The sequence below is a fragment of the Prionailurus viverrinus genome, chromosome F2 (assembly GCF_022837055.1).
Source record: "Prionailurus viverrinus isolate Anna chromosome F2, UM_Priviv_1.0, whole genome shotgun sequence".
NCBI lineage: Eukaryota > Metazoa > Chordata > Mammalia > Carnivora > Felidae > Prionailurus > Prionailurus viverrinus.
The window spans coordinates 73707604-73722120 of record NC_062578.1 but is presented as its reverse complement, the minus strand read 5'-3'; the positions used below and the strand labels follow the sequence as shown (position 1 = coordinate 73722120).

Genomic DNA, 14517 nt, shown 5'->3' with positions numbered 1-14517 from the left:
GGATTGAACATTGCCAGGTTATTTTGAACAAAATCAACCAAAATTTAAAGGTCTTTCAAATTGCACAAAATCCAATTGATTGCACAAATAGTTCTGCTGAATTATTTTCCTTTTACATTTAATATTAACTCATGAAAAAAGCCCCTCTATCCTGGTCACTCTTCTTGTGGGTCTCTCAATTTTCTTAATTACAAAAGAAATTAAAGCCTTGTTGAATCACTGTGTTGCACACCTGAAACTAATGTAACATTGTGTGTCTACTCTACTTCCGTTAAAAAAAAGACCTTGAAAGAATTCCAAGTTTTTTTGTTGTGAAAACGTCTAAAAAGGAACACTGCGTTGAAAAAAAATGCATTATTTGGAAAAAAAACTGATTAAAGTACATGCGTATATATGAAATTATTTACTCTTTATCTTAATTTGCAACGTTTACATAATAGAGAAGTGATTTTAATGGACACGGTATAAATTACCTTATAAACTTATAAACTTATTTTCTGCAAATGAGTTTTCAAATAGAATCATTTAATGTCTAACATTTTTTAATTCCTTTTTTTAAAAGTTTATTTATTTATTTTGAGAGAGAGCACATGAGTGGGGAGGGGTAGAGAAAGAAGGAGGGAGAGAATCCCAACCAGGGTCCACGTTATCAGCGCAGAGCCCGAAGTGCCACAGGTCTAACCTACGAACCCTGAGGTTATGACCTGAGCCAGAATCACGAGTCTGACGCTTAGGAGCACCTGGGTGGCTCAGTGGGTTAAGCATCCGACTTTGGCAAAGTCACGAGTCAGGTCCCTGACTCAGAAGGCTAGGGAACTGACTTTGGAGCAGGAACGAGAACAACCCACATCTTCCCATTCATCCACCCAGTAAACATTATGGAATCCCCGTGGTGATGGCGCGCTGTTGGAAAAGCTAAAGAAAGTAGCACAGAGGTTGCAAACTAGCAAGCCCCATGTTGTTTGTTCTGTAGGTTTGTTTTCCCTGGGCTACAGGGTGTTTTTTGTTTTGTTTTGTTTTGTTTAAATGCAAGCCAGTCTTTAGAACCAGACCAACTTTACATGCGAATACAGATGCCCAACTTCTTTCGAGGATTGAGGAATCGGGAGCCCTGGCAACGCTGGTCATATCTTCCCAGGAGATAGCAGTTGGCTGTTGTGGAGTAAGGCTACCCTGTGGAGTGTCAGTTTCACTGTGTTTCCCCCACATTCGATTGCTCCCAGGACTTAGGTCGAGTATCAGCAGCCATTTGTCATTACATGTATATAGTTCGTTTTATCAAAGAGAACTGATTCTGTATACCTATATCTCTAGGATAAGTGGGGAATGAAAGATAGTATGGGGGCCACATGAGGTTTTACAAAAACGTACCAAAAACTCTTGACTTCCGTAGGGTCCCTGCCTGGTCCCAGCATTTGACTTTCTGACAACTGAAATAGAAGCTGTGATTCCTGTCCTCTGAAACTCTGAATGGACCAAAAGATGGAATTGGCCCCCAATTTGCCTGTGTCGCGAACGAAAGCATCAGGATGAAAGTCAAATTCTCGGCAGGAGGTCCGTCATCTCTCTTCCAGCTGCACGCTGACCCAGCCCCTTCTGATGCTGAGCTCCATCTTGGATTTCTAGTTCTAGCAAAATGGAGCTTCTTCTGCGGTCCCTCCAGCTGCAATGCCTGAGGCCTTATTGGATGATAGCCTTCATCCTTTAAGACTAAACAGAGGTGTTACTACCTGGAGGGAAACTCCGACTCTTTCTCCCTCTTAATTCTTTGAAGTCTGACTTTAGAGGATCTGTCCTTTCTCCTGGAGAAGGGGTTATTACTCTGTAAAGAAATGTGTTCTACAGAAAGAGAAAGGCAATAAGGCTAGTTGGTAGGGAAAATAAAGTAGTTAAATTAATTATTCAGGAAAAAAGACTGTGAAATAGCCAAACCTAAGAAAGGCAGAGCCCAACCAGGAGAGAAAGTGACAGAACTGTGGAATGCTTGACATTCTTTTGAACCCTAAGAGCAAAGACAGTCAAGATCACAATGGGGTCAGAACAAGTACAGGTAAGAGTTGTATTTTGTGGGGCGCCTGGGTGGCTCAGTGGGTTAAGCATCCGACTTTGGCTCAGGGCATGATCTCACAGTGTGAGTTGAGACCCACGTCGGGCTCTGTGCTGACAGCTCAGAGCCTGGAGCCTGTTTCCGATTCTGTGTCTCCCTCTCTCTCTGCCCTTCCCCTGCTCATGCTCTGTCTCTCTCTGTCTCAAAACTAAAAATAAAAACATTTAAAAAAAAAAGTTGTATTTTGTGTGTGCGCGTGTCACTCTTTCACTCCGTGTTGCCCTGACGATAAGGGGTCCACCTCATGTAATGATACTATGCGAGAAAAGCCAGGAAAAAAAACACTTGCAAATGAACGAACTGGTAATTCAAGATGGAGATGCGTGTGGTCTAATTAGCCTTCTCTTGGGGGAAGGTCTGGGGAGGGGTTTGGAAAGGTCGGAGACAAAGAGCGAGATCATAGAGAAGAGAGGATGACTTATGTACCGAGGGGTTAAATGGGAAAGGGGGATGGGGGAGAGAGGGACATAGACATACCAATATACTGTAAATCCGTGGGTTTTAATCTAGATTCCGGTCAGATTCCGTGTTAGTCCAAACCGTGTGGCCTAGCTCCTTCACTAGCCCCACTGCTTGGAAGGAAGTGCGTCACTAGTGATCCCAGCGGACGCTCATTTTCCTGGCATCAGAGCTCAGGCCCAGGGGGACAGACTCTTCTGTGGATCGCTTGCTCCGCCTCCCTGCTGCAGAGGGGCGGGCCTACCAGAAAGGGGGAAGATCGGGGGTCTCCCTCCTAGGCGGCTCTGCTACTTTGCAGCTCAGGCAGAAACCTATGAGTAAGTGGTTACCTGGGGCTGGAGAGAGAAAAATTCAGACCTCAAGGAAATCACACTGGAAAATGTGCTTTGAAATTAATTTTGAGGGGCGCCTGGGTGGCGCAGTCAGTTCAGCGTCTGACTTGGGCTCGGGTCATGATCTCAGGGTTTGCGAGTTCGGTCCCTCCCTGCATCAGGCTCTGTGTGGACAGCTCAGAGCCTGGAGCCTGCTTGGGATTCTGTGTCTGCCCCTCTCCCGCTGGCACTCTGTCTCTCTCAAAAGTCAGTAAACATGAAAACTAGAATAAAATTAATTTTGAAAAAAAAATAACATTCCTTGGCTCGTGGGGACTCATTCTTCTATGAGTTAAATAAGTTTAAAAAAAAATACGTGTATACAGTGCTTTCGAGTTGGTGACGCACTTACACGCATTTCGTTTTTATAAAATCCTTGTGAGAAGCACGTTATTTTGTAAGATGAAAGAGGAACCGAAGGCAAATGTTGCTCGACCCACTCCCACTGCGCTGCTTCTGACAGTTCTTTCTCCTTTTTTTCTTTTTTCCTAAAAGCAATTGCAATCTTCTCCATCCATCTCAAACCTTTGGCTCTCCTGTCCTCCCTTCGCATTCAACAATGGCCTTGTCTTTGCCTATAGGAGACACGAGTGGATATCCGAGAAGGTCTTTGACTTCTCGCCACTGAGCTTGCACATTTCTCCTTGTCGGTGTGTCCCTTCCCTGAAGTGTGGCCTCGGGGAGGACTCAGGCTTCTCTGTGTTCAGTTTCTTCACCTGTTAAAGTGGGCCGTAGGGGTAGTTACTTTGTGGAGTTATTGTGACCAGATTAGTTAATTCGGATAATTCCTTTGTAGTTAATTGTTGCCCAATTATATCGCCTGCGAATTATTCTTCATGGAGATACGATTTGCATATGGTACCCGGAACAAAATTGAAGAGTCCAATCTGATTAAGTCTGGCAAATGTATGTATCCAGGTAGCCATCACCCACGTCAAGATAAAGAATGTTCTCGTCGCGACAGGAAGTTCATTTGTTCCCCTTCAAAGTCACTTTTCCTCTGCCACCACCCCCTCCCCTTCTTTAACCTGGTCCTCAGGCTGCCTCAGGCACCTGCTATCCTGCTTTCTATGCGCAGATGAGTTGTGTCTGTTTGTGAACTTCGTGTAAGTGGCATCACACAGCACACAATCTTTTGCGTCTGGTTTCTTTTGCTGACGTGTAATCTTTGTAAGACTCATCCCTGTTGCTGCATGGGGCCGTGGTTCATCCGTTTTAATTGCCATGTAGCATTCGTTTATACGGATGCGCCAAAGTTCACTTCCCATTCTGCTGGCCGACATGTAAGTTATTTTCAGGTTTTGGCTGTTATGAAAAATGTGGTCGTGGACATTCTTGAATAGGTCTTTTGTGGATCGTATTCATTCATTTCTCCTGAGTGTGTCCCCGGGAGAGGAACTGTCTGGCCAAGGTAAATGTCTTAATTCAGGCTGTTATAACAAAGTACTATGGGCAGGGGATTATCAACAAAATAACCTATATTTCTCACAGTTCTGGAAGCTGGGAGTCAGGGTGCCCATACTGGGGAGGTCCCTCTTACATGGTGCAGATGGCCAACACCTCACTGTGTCCTCCCAGGGAGAACGGGAGGGATCTCTCTGGGGTCTCGCTGGCAAGGGCACTCATCCTGTGCATAGGGGCTCCGCCCCCCACCCCCTGACCATCTCCCAGAGGCCCCACCTCCAAATGCTGCCACCTTGAGGATTAGGTTTCAACAAAAGAAATTTGGGGGATACAGGCATTCAGTCTATAGCAGTCCGGGTATGATCACTTCATTGGAATTCCCAAATAGCTTTTTTTTCTTTTTAAATTAATCTATTTATTTTGAGGGAGAGAGAGAGAGAGAGAGAGAGAGAGAGAGAGAGAAAGAATCCCAGGCAGGCTCTGCCACTGTCAGTGCGGAGCCCGACACGGGGCTCAAACCCATGAACTGTGAGATGACATGAGCCGAAACCAAGAGTCGGACGCTTAACTGACTGAGTCACCCAGGCGCCCTTTCCCAAATGGCTTTCTAAAGTGGTTGCACCTCAGTAAGTTTTAGCCACTGTCAGCCCCCCGCCTTTCTCTGTTCCCTTCTCTAAGAGTGGATGGAACGACAGGTCATTCCTGTCTCCCAGGACTCTGCCTCCCCAGTTCCTTGGGACTTCACCATCAGAAAATCATACGTTCTCTGCTGTGTCACTGCCTCATTTCTTTATCTCTACTCAAGCCACACAGATCTGGGTTTCTCTTTTGCTACTTCTCCAAAAGTCCCCTTTCCAAGGCTAGCAGTGACTGCGGTAGGTACTAAGTCTCGACCTTTTATCAACGTTTGATGCTGACCATCATCCTCTCCTGGTTTTTGACATCTTGGTTTTCTTCCTATCACACTCCTCCTCCTCCTCCTCCGTTGCCTCCTCCCCCTCCTCCCCCTCTTCCATTTCTGTCCTCAAAATTGTCTTTGTCTTTTTCCCTCTTCTGTTCCATCTGCCTGTCAGCTGCATATTGCTGTTCCCATGTTCTGCTTTGGGCCTTTTTCTCCTTTGCTGGTGAGCTCCTCCTTGCTGCTGACTCCTAAGTCCGTGTCTCCAGCTGTCTCTTTCCCCGAGTACCAGATGTGCTGCTTACGAATCTGCAGGTGCTGTTTCACAGGCACCTGAAACCAAGCAGTATTGAGCCGTATTGTGAAGTATTGAGCACAGTGATGATTCATGAAGATTGTGGAAGGGTCAAGTTGCCCAGAGATGAATCCTACCTCTCTCTCTCTCCCTTGCTGTTTAACCACGGTGAGTGACCGACAACATAACAATAAAACTGTGCGCTCTGAAGCCAGATCGCCAAGGTTCAAATCTCAGTTCTGTCCATTTGTCATGGTTGACCAGATTAAAGCCTTTGTCCTGCTTCCTTATAATTCCTTATTTAATTAGTTTCCTAGCTACTTTGTTGGGAATGAAGATCAGTGAGGGAAGGGATCAGAACGTCCTGTTTACCATTATATTCCCAAGGTCAAGCATAGTGTCTCTCACATAATAAGCTTTGAAATGTACTCGGTTGATGGAAAGGCTGAATGAACAAATAAATGGCTTGGGCTGGCAACAATGGACGTGCCGTGGAGATTTAGACAGTGACCCTTCTGCAAGTGACCTGACTGCTAATGAATATGCATCTACAGTGATATATTATTACTAGGTACTTGAATTATTTCCAGGTCTCTACAAATATAGAATAAGCTGATAGGGGCATCTTTCTACCATGTTCAAACGTTTTCCTTTTTTATTTCTTCTTTGGCATGGCGTCACCACGGTAGAATACTCAGCCAAGAATTCTAGGGTAATTTTAACCTCTGGTTATATAACAAAATACTTTTATGACAAGAAATGAGCCCATTTTTTCCCATGGACATTTGGGCCTTTGCCTCTAAGTAAGCATTGGCCCCCAAGGCCCATAGTCTCTTCCTTCAAGAACATGGAGATTTACACGCAGGACCCTGAGAGTCTTTTTGTCCTTGTTGTCTCCGAGAATAAAAAGAAGGCCTTAAATTAAAGTGGTAGACATCTCTTTTGAACCAGAGGAATACCGGCTTGACTGTAAAGGAAATAAAATATTAGATTTGTAGTTTGAGACCCCTAGAGAGAACTGAAATAATGAAAAGGAGATTACCAGGAAGTCTTCTGTACGAAAAAGCAGAACCGGGTGCATTTTTAAGGTTCCTGAGAGTGACTTTGGGAAGATAAGGATAATGACTATAATTGATTGCCACTTATTATGTTCCCGGCACTGTGGTGAGTGCTTCCCATGCACTATTTCCTTAGTCCTCACAAAATGCAGCTGAAGTCAAGAGCATCAGTCTATCCACCTGGCTTTGCAGACCCTGTCCTGCCCATCTCTGTCTCCTGAAGGCACCTACCAGCACGTGGGCACCCGTATTTACATTATGGATGGGGGTAGGGAGTCCCTCTTCAGTCATAAGCCTACATCTCTTTCTGAAGTCCAGCTTTCACCAACACCTTGTTCAAGTTCCAGGCCTTTGTGTGGCCAGTAGTAATGTTTTCCGAACATACGGTTTTCCACTTGACTATATTTGCAAGTGTGCTCTCAGCGTGGAACTCTGGGGAAAGTGGGTGAATGGCACGTTTTAGGCCTCAAAACCACACCCCGTCCCCCTCATATCCCTGGGAAGTTAGTTCTTTTCCTGGGTACCTGTAGTTTGGTTGTTGGTTCCCAATTTAAAAATCAATTCAAAAAATGGAAAAAAAACATTGAAGACAGTCCACCCCTAATTTCCTATTTTATGAGATATGGAGATGTGCTTGAGACCATGCTCATGGGTCCTCAGCAAAGCAGGGACCAGGTCACAAGCCCCCCACCTCAAATGCAGTATTCTTCCAGTCAAGTTCAGTCTTCTCAAGACCTCAGCCTTCCCAAGATTCTCAGTGCCCAGGCACCTCCCTTTCTTCCCCATGTGTCTAATCAGAAGCCAGTTCTGAGTGCGGAAGCAGCAAAGAATCATTGTAAAGCATCTTGGTCCACACCCTTGTTACATTAAACAGACACATAAGGTATTGCAGTGCTTCAGGTACTGTTCTAAGCACATCACAAAGGCTACTTTCTTAAATTCCCAAATAAGCCTCATGGAATAGACTTTGTTATTATCCCTGTTTTACAGATGAGGAAACTGAGGCACGGAGAGATTGAGTGTTGGCTTATAGAGCTGGTAAGCAATGGAGTCAGGATATGTACCCAGAGAACGTGTGACACCAGAACCCCTCAGCTGGATCACGGATTCTGCTGCTGTCATATTATAGGTTAGGAAACACTTCCAGGCTGTGGAAGTGGCTTCCAGAATCCATTGGTGAGTTGGGGGCACGGCAGAACCCTCACCTCCTGATTCAGAGCTCTATCTTTGCAGACCTTCTCAGGTTACCTTCTCTGACTGTTCTGTTTTTATTCTTTAAATTTTTTTTAATGTTTTTATTTATTTATTTTTTTGGAAGAGAGAGACAAAGCATGAGCAGGGGAGGGGCAGAGAGAGAGGGAGACACAGAATCCGAAGCAGGCTCCAGGCTCTGAGCTGTCAGCACAGGGCCCGACGCAGGGCTCGAACTCACGGACCGTGAGATCATGACCTGAGCCGAAGTTGGATGCTAACCGACTGAGCCACCTGGGCGCCCCAGTGTTTTTATTCTTTAAATTACAAATGGGATTCAACCACCAGGAAACTCAGGATCGTTTTTCAATGTCTCACCTTTATTTATGTTTTTAGGGAAGGAGAGTTAAAAAGAAAGTCAGCAGTCTGGAAAATGAAACATTCTGCCCTTGCCTCCCGAACACGACCAGGCCGAGCTGTAACTCAAATCACTCTTCGTACTGCTTGGTCATCAATCCCTCCGAACTGAGTTCGTGTTAAAATTAATGGGAGAGCGGTGTCTGGTCTTCAACCACAGCGAACCAACCAATCTGACCGCTGAAAACACCTCCCGCCCTTCATCTCTGATGCTGACACAGAGAGAGATGATTTATTGCCACCGAAAGCTCCTATACATCACGCACCATGCAGCAGGCTCCTTTGCTCCAGAACGTTAACAGGTTGTTTTTGCCTTCCTTATTCTTTGCTTCCTTCTGATGCCGTGGGTCAAACAGAGAAGGGCATCCTGCATATGAAGGAGAGGGAGAGGGCCTGGACCGAGAGGCCAAAGGCCCACGCTTTCCCCTGGGCTCTGCCACTAAGTTACTGTGTAACCAGAGCTGAGGCATTTTATCACCTGCAGCCTTGGTTTTCTCACTCATAAACCCAGGAGTATAACACTGCAGCCACATTTACGGGCACCCTTAGGATTGCTCCCTTGGCGTTTCCTGAGGTATGGCTCAGGTCTCGCTACTTCCACAGCCCACAGACTCAAGGCTAATATGTGCTCTGACTGACCGCTGGAGCATAGCATACAAAGGCCTGTTGAAGCATCTTGGCCAAAACTACTAAGTGATATGGTGGTGGGGCTGGCAATGAATTGTGAGCTTCTAGGACGGCTGAAACATACTAACACAGACGGGGAGGCTTAAGACAACAGACACTTACTCTTTCACAGTTTGGAGGTTAGACGTCTAAACTCAAGATCTGGGGAAGGCTACATTGTCTCCAAAGGCTCTGGGGGAGGATCTTTCCTTCCTCTTCCTCTCTTCTGGTGGTTGCTGGCGATCACTGGTGTTCCTTGACTTGTCGATACATCGCTTCGATCTCTTCCTCCAACGTCCGTGACTTTGTCCCTGCGTGTCTCCTCTTTGTCCGAATTTCCTCTATTAGGGGGACATCAGTCACCAGAATCGGGCACATCCCAATCCAGCATGATCTCATTTGATCTTTTTTACATCTGCGCAGAAAGTATTCATTTCCAAATAAGGTCACGTTCACAAGTACCAGGGCTGGGAGTTGAGTCTGTCTTTTCTGAGTGGTACAGTTTAACTCACCACAGAGGAGGACCCAGCGTTCCTGCTCCAATATTTGTCAGGAGGGATGAAAAAGACGGCACAGAAACCTAAAACAAATATGTTAGAAGCGATTTTTGGCCAAAAAGCAATCACAATGAATAATGTAGCTGATACTTACATGGTGCTTCTGATGGGTGTTTTTAAGGCATCTTTTTTTGTTGTTCTTTTTCCTTTTCAAAACCAAAATGAGGTCAGCAAGGCAGGTGTTATAATATCCATTTTACAGATAAAGAGGTTCAGGTGCGTGGATTTACTACGGACGTCTTCCGGGCACATTTCTGTATGGAGCTGCTGGTGGGGGGAGTTGGAGTGAGAGGAGAAGTGAATCAGAGCTGAGGGAAAAATATAAAGTGATACCAGCGAAGGTCCTTGCCTGGACTAAAGATAAGGTATCCCCGGGGCTTTGGAATTATCCAGGAACCCAACGAGGTCAAGGTCAGTGTTGCCGCACCTGCACTTTTGCCTGCAAAGAGCGTATGAGGTTTTTGAGACAAATCTTCTGTGTCTGAGGCCGGTTCTCAGCCATTGCCACCAGCTTCTCTCTTGTACGGACTCCTATGCGGAAAAGATGAGATGCTATCTGTAGAAACATAGCTTGCAACGTTGACCCTCCGTTGGTGTCTTGGAACATAGCTGGTAAACAGTCTCTACGTGGATATGAAACTTTCCAGAAAGGAAAGAATGGCTCATTGTGCCTTACTGGTTTGTACAGGAACTGGGTTTATGCTGAACACCTGCTTTCTTTCTGGGAGTCTGGAATTCCGGGATGTGCCGGGCAGAGGATGCCTGTGTGACCAATGTTGGTGACTGAACTTCCAATGAGCGTCCGTGGAAGACAGCACTTCTCATGTGTTGTCACGTGCCTCCTACTTGTCTCTGGAGAAATTAAGCATGTCTTGTGCCTCCCCACTGGGAAAGGGCTCTTGGAGGCTTGCAAGGGATTTTCCTTTTGACTTTGCACCGTGCGCTTTCTCTTGTTTTGGCCAGTTTTGCGTTGTATCCTTTCACTGTAATAAATCTTCGACGGGAGTACACTTTTGGCCTTCGGCTTGGAGGAGGTGAAGGTGCAACTGTCTTCGGTCGTCCAGAATCTGGGTTCATCCGACACCAGCCGCCTCCACCATGCCGCCTGAGTTCGACCCCGATGAAATCAAAGTTGTTTACCTGACGTGCACTGGTGGTGAAGTAGGTGCTGCGTCTGCCCTGGCTCTGAAGATCGATCGGCTCACTGGTTCTGTCTCCAAAAAAGGTTGGTGATGACATCGCCAAGGCAACCGGTGATTGGGAGGGTCTGAGGATTACGGTGAAACTGACCATTCAGCACAGGCCGGCTTGGATTGAAGTGGTGCCTTCTGCCTCTGCCCTGTTTATCAAAGCCCTCAAGTTACCGCTGAGAGACAGAAAGAAGCAGAAAAACATTAAGCGCAGTGGAAATACCGCTTTTGATGAGATTGTCAACATTGCCCAACAGAGGCAGCACTGATCTTTAGCCAGGGAACTCTCTGGAAACATTAAAGAGTTCCGGGGCACCGCCCAGTCTGTGGGCTGCAACGTTGATGGCCGCCCCCCTCGTGACATCACAGATGACATCAGTAGTGGTGCCGTGGAATGCTCAGCTAGTGAAGGAAAATATTTCAGTAAAGGATCATTTGGCAATGAAAGGAAGAAAGAAAGAAAGAAAGAAAGAAAGAAAGAAAGAAAGAAAGAAAGAAGAAAGAAAGAAAAAAGAAAGAAAGAAAGAAAGAAAGAAAGAAAGAAAGAAAGAAAGAAAGAAAGAAGAAAGAAAGAAAGAAAGAAGAAAGAAAGAAAGAAAGAAAGAGAAAGAAAGAAAAGAAAGAAGAAGGGAAGAGAAGAGAAGGGAAGGGAAGGAAAGGAAAGGAAAGGAAAGGAAAGGAAAGGAAAGGAAAGGAAAGGAAAGGAAAGGAAAGGAAAGGAAAAGGAAGTACAACTGTTTGCTGAGTCTGCGGGTCTTTTCAGTCAATCGCTGAACCTAGGCATACCCTTGGGATCTCCAACACAATTCCCTCCATCTTCGTGCCTAGGACAGTCTCTTCTCCCTCCCTACCACTCTGTCTTTCTGCAAGATCTTTGAGGAAAAAAATGGCTCCGGCTGGAAGTCCGTCACTACAGATGGTACCTGACAAACACTAGCTTGTTAGCTCTTCTGGCCAACGATGCATCCAGGGTTTGGGGTGGTTTTGTCACGTGTTTTGTTTTTTTATGAATTAATGCAGGGAAATGTCTTTCTGAGGAAAGACGAGCTGCTCTTTGCTCTGGTTTAGTTTGGCTGAGAAGACAAATCTTTTTATTTTTTTTTTAAGCTTATTGATTTATTTTGAGAGAGAGAGAGAGCAAGAGAGGGGGAGAGAGAGAGAGAGAGATTGAGAATCCCAAGCAGGCTCTGCGTTGTCGGGAGTATGGAGCCAGATGCAGGGCTCGAACTCATGAACCACGAGATCATGACCTGAGCCGAAATCAAGAGCTGGACGCTTCACCGACTGAGCCACCCAGGCACCCCTGAGAAGAGAAGTCTTAAAACAGTTTGGTGAACAAAACTGTGTGAGAAACATTATACGCATGTGTGTGCGCACAGACGGGCACACACAGGCTTATAGACGTGTGTATATTTCACGTACATTTCTCTATCACCACCTATGTGTCTCCCCACTGCTACACTTGCCACCATCTCTGCATTCGTGACCGACCATCACTTGCACCAACAAACTGGCTCCATCATCAGCCTCCGGCTCTCAGGGCCAAGGTCTCACATCGTTCCTGCCGTGCAGTCTCCCCCACAGCTGCCGCCATGTCCGTTAACACAACCGATACCCCTCCCCCTGCCACCGTCATTGCCAGGGCCATCTTCCCCACGTGCCCCCACCGTCACCACCTGTGCCAACGCCCCTCTTCAGTCGCAGCATTTCCTCTGCCACCGTCTTGTCGCCACCACCCCCCCTCCCTGGCCCTCCGGTAGCACGGTTCACGCCGCGTCGTTCTTGCTCACTCCGCCGGCCACTAACAATCGAATCGCCACTACCACCTTTGCGAACAGAGCCACCGCCATGACAACCGTAAAAACCGTTCACAAAAATACCAGCAGGGTTTTATTCTCAGAAAGAATTGTGAATCCTTTATGGTGATCACAACTGGGCCAGTGCTTCTGTGTGATGGTAGGGGCAAGCTGGCCTCTGCTAATTGGTGCAGGAATGGAAAAGTACTGGAAGAAACAGAAAGGAGGAATTAACAGTTTCTCTCAGAATAGAAATCAGGCCCCATAATCAGCACAGTGTCCCTGTACTTGGTCAAAGGCACCGGTCGGGAATGTGTTGAAAATCTCGTAACAGCTGGCAGGGAATTTAAATCAAAACTCCTTTCATTCCCCAGACCTTGTTGGGTTTTCATGAAAACCTACACGTGTGAAGGAAACTTTAGCACTGTTGCTATTAAAAGGCAGTTTGGGACGCCTGGGTGGCTCGGTCGGTTAAGCGTCTGACTTCTTGATTTCAGCTCAGGTCGTGATCTCGCGGTTCGTGAGTTCGAGCCCCGTGTCGGGCTCTGTGCCAGCAGCATGGAGCCTGCTTGGGATTCTCTCTCTCTCTCTCTCTCTCTCTCTCTCTCTCTGTCTCTCCCCCTACTCTCAAAATGAATAAATAAACTTAAAAAAAAAAACATAAAAAAATTAAAAGGCGGTTTAGCCAGCAGATGGGGAGGTAGGGTCCTGGAGGGAATGGTAGCTGTGGGACAGCTTGTGGCTAACACACACCTGTCAGGCAAATAACATGCCTTGGCTCTAGCATTCTCCCTGGCTGGACGGCCCCCTTTAGATAAGGGTGGTCTTTTGCTTTCCTGAGACAGACAGAGCAGGTCTGGTGTCCAGAATCTATTTAATTATTTAATTAATTTTAATTATTAAATTTAATTATCCCTGTTCCCACTAACATAGCGGACACAGCCTTGCCTACAGCTCCAAGAGGCATTTACAAGGGTCTCGTGCAGGCCACGCCCTTTTCCACCACACAACGTCCACTCGGTTCCACTTACCCCGTTCTTCCCCATCCCGCAAAGAAGCAGCCGGTTGTTCTTGGGAGACAGGAGCTGAGAGGAGACGGCTGCAGGGGTGGGCAGTGCTCCAAAATCCAGAGATGTTTCTTCCAGGGCTCTTGTCTGGATTTGCAGCTGCTTCTGCAGACTACGAGAACCTCAGCCCAGGGCCACTGGAGCCTCGTTCCAAAGAGATCAAAAAGATCCATCCGGCATGCGACCCTTCCCCATCCCCTTCCACCTTCCTTCCCCTCTTCATGCTGCAGGATGTTGAGTGTTGGATTGTCAAGAGGGGAGGTTTTTGTTTAAGTTTATCTATTTATTGTGAGAGAGTGAGAGCAGGGGAGGGGCAGAGGGAGAAGAGAGAGAGAATCCCAAGCAGGCTCCACACTGTCGGCATGGAGCCCGACGTGGGGCTCGAGCCCGTGAACTGTGAGATCATGACCCGAGCCGAAATCAAGACTCAGACGCTTCACCAACTGAGCCACCCAGGTGCCCCAGGAGGAGAGGTTTTAGGAAGAAACTCTTTGGCTTCCAGGTTCCCAGGGGACTGAGTTTAAGATTCCAGGTTTGATGGACATTTGTCCTGACTGCTCAGGCCCAGACTCCCTCTTGTGCATCATTTCACACCCTCGTGGGGACCTGAGTCCCGAAGCGGCTCCCAAACCACCCTTTCAATCATTTTCATACCGGTGATGGCTCATCTCTTCAAGATTCCGGGTCTTACCCTCTACCAGGATGCATTAGTTGGGTAACACGTTAAGCTATTTAAAAAAATAAATAAATAAAAAGCAAAGGATTTAAAACAAGACATTTATTCTTTTCTTATGGAACAGACAGAGGTGTGTGGTCCTGAGTCAGTGGGCAGTTCGGCTCCACAGGAACCTCTGCTCCCAGGGAACCTTCCTCCCTACCGACCTGCGGTTTCCCAGCTGCTGTCATTGCCCGGGGTGGACGTTGTCTCCTCCTCCTCCTCCTCCTCCTCCTCCTCCTCTACGTTCCAGTTCAAGGGCTTTTGTCTTCCAGGAGATGACCTGGAAGTTGTGCACATCACTTGGGCTCCCCTCTTGTTGTCAC

The 14517-nt window shown here is 46.8% G+C and overlaps 1 long non-coding RNA gene and 1 pseudogene across 1 annotated transcript in view; both read left to right on the top strand.

The window, feature by feature from the left end:
• The window catches only part of LOC125156586 (uncharacterized), a 132785-nt gene extending 130632 nt beyond the window's left edge, over window positions 1-2153 (top strand). The window contains exon 4 of the long non-coding RNA XR_007148687.1: window positions 1394-2153. This is a non-coding gene — a long non-coding RNA (uncharacterized LOC125156586). The remainder of the gene's footprint in view (window positions 1-1393) is intronic.
• Window positions 2154-10452: 8299 nt separating this feature from the next.
• Window positions 10453-12373, top strand: LOC125156216 (60S ribosomal protein L12-like; annotated as a pseudogene).
• Window positions 12374-14517: the final 2144 nt, after the last annotated feature.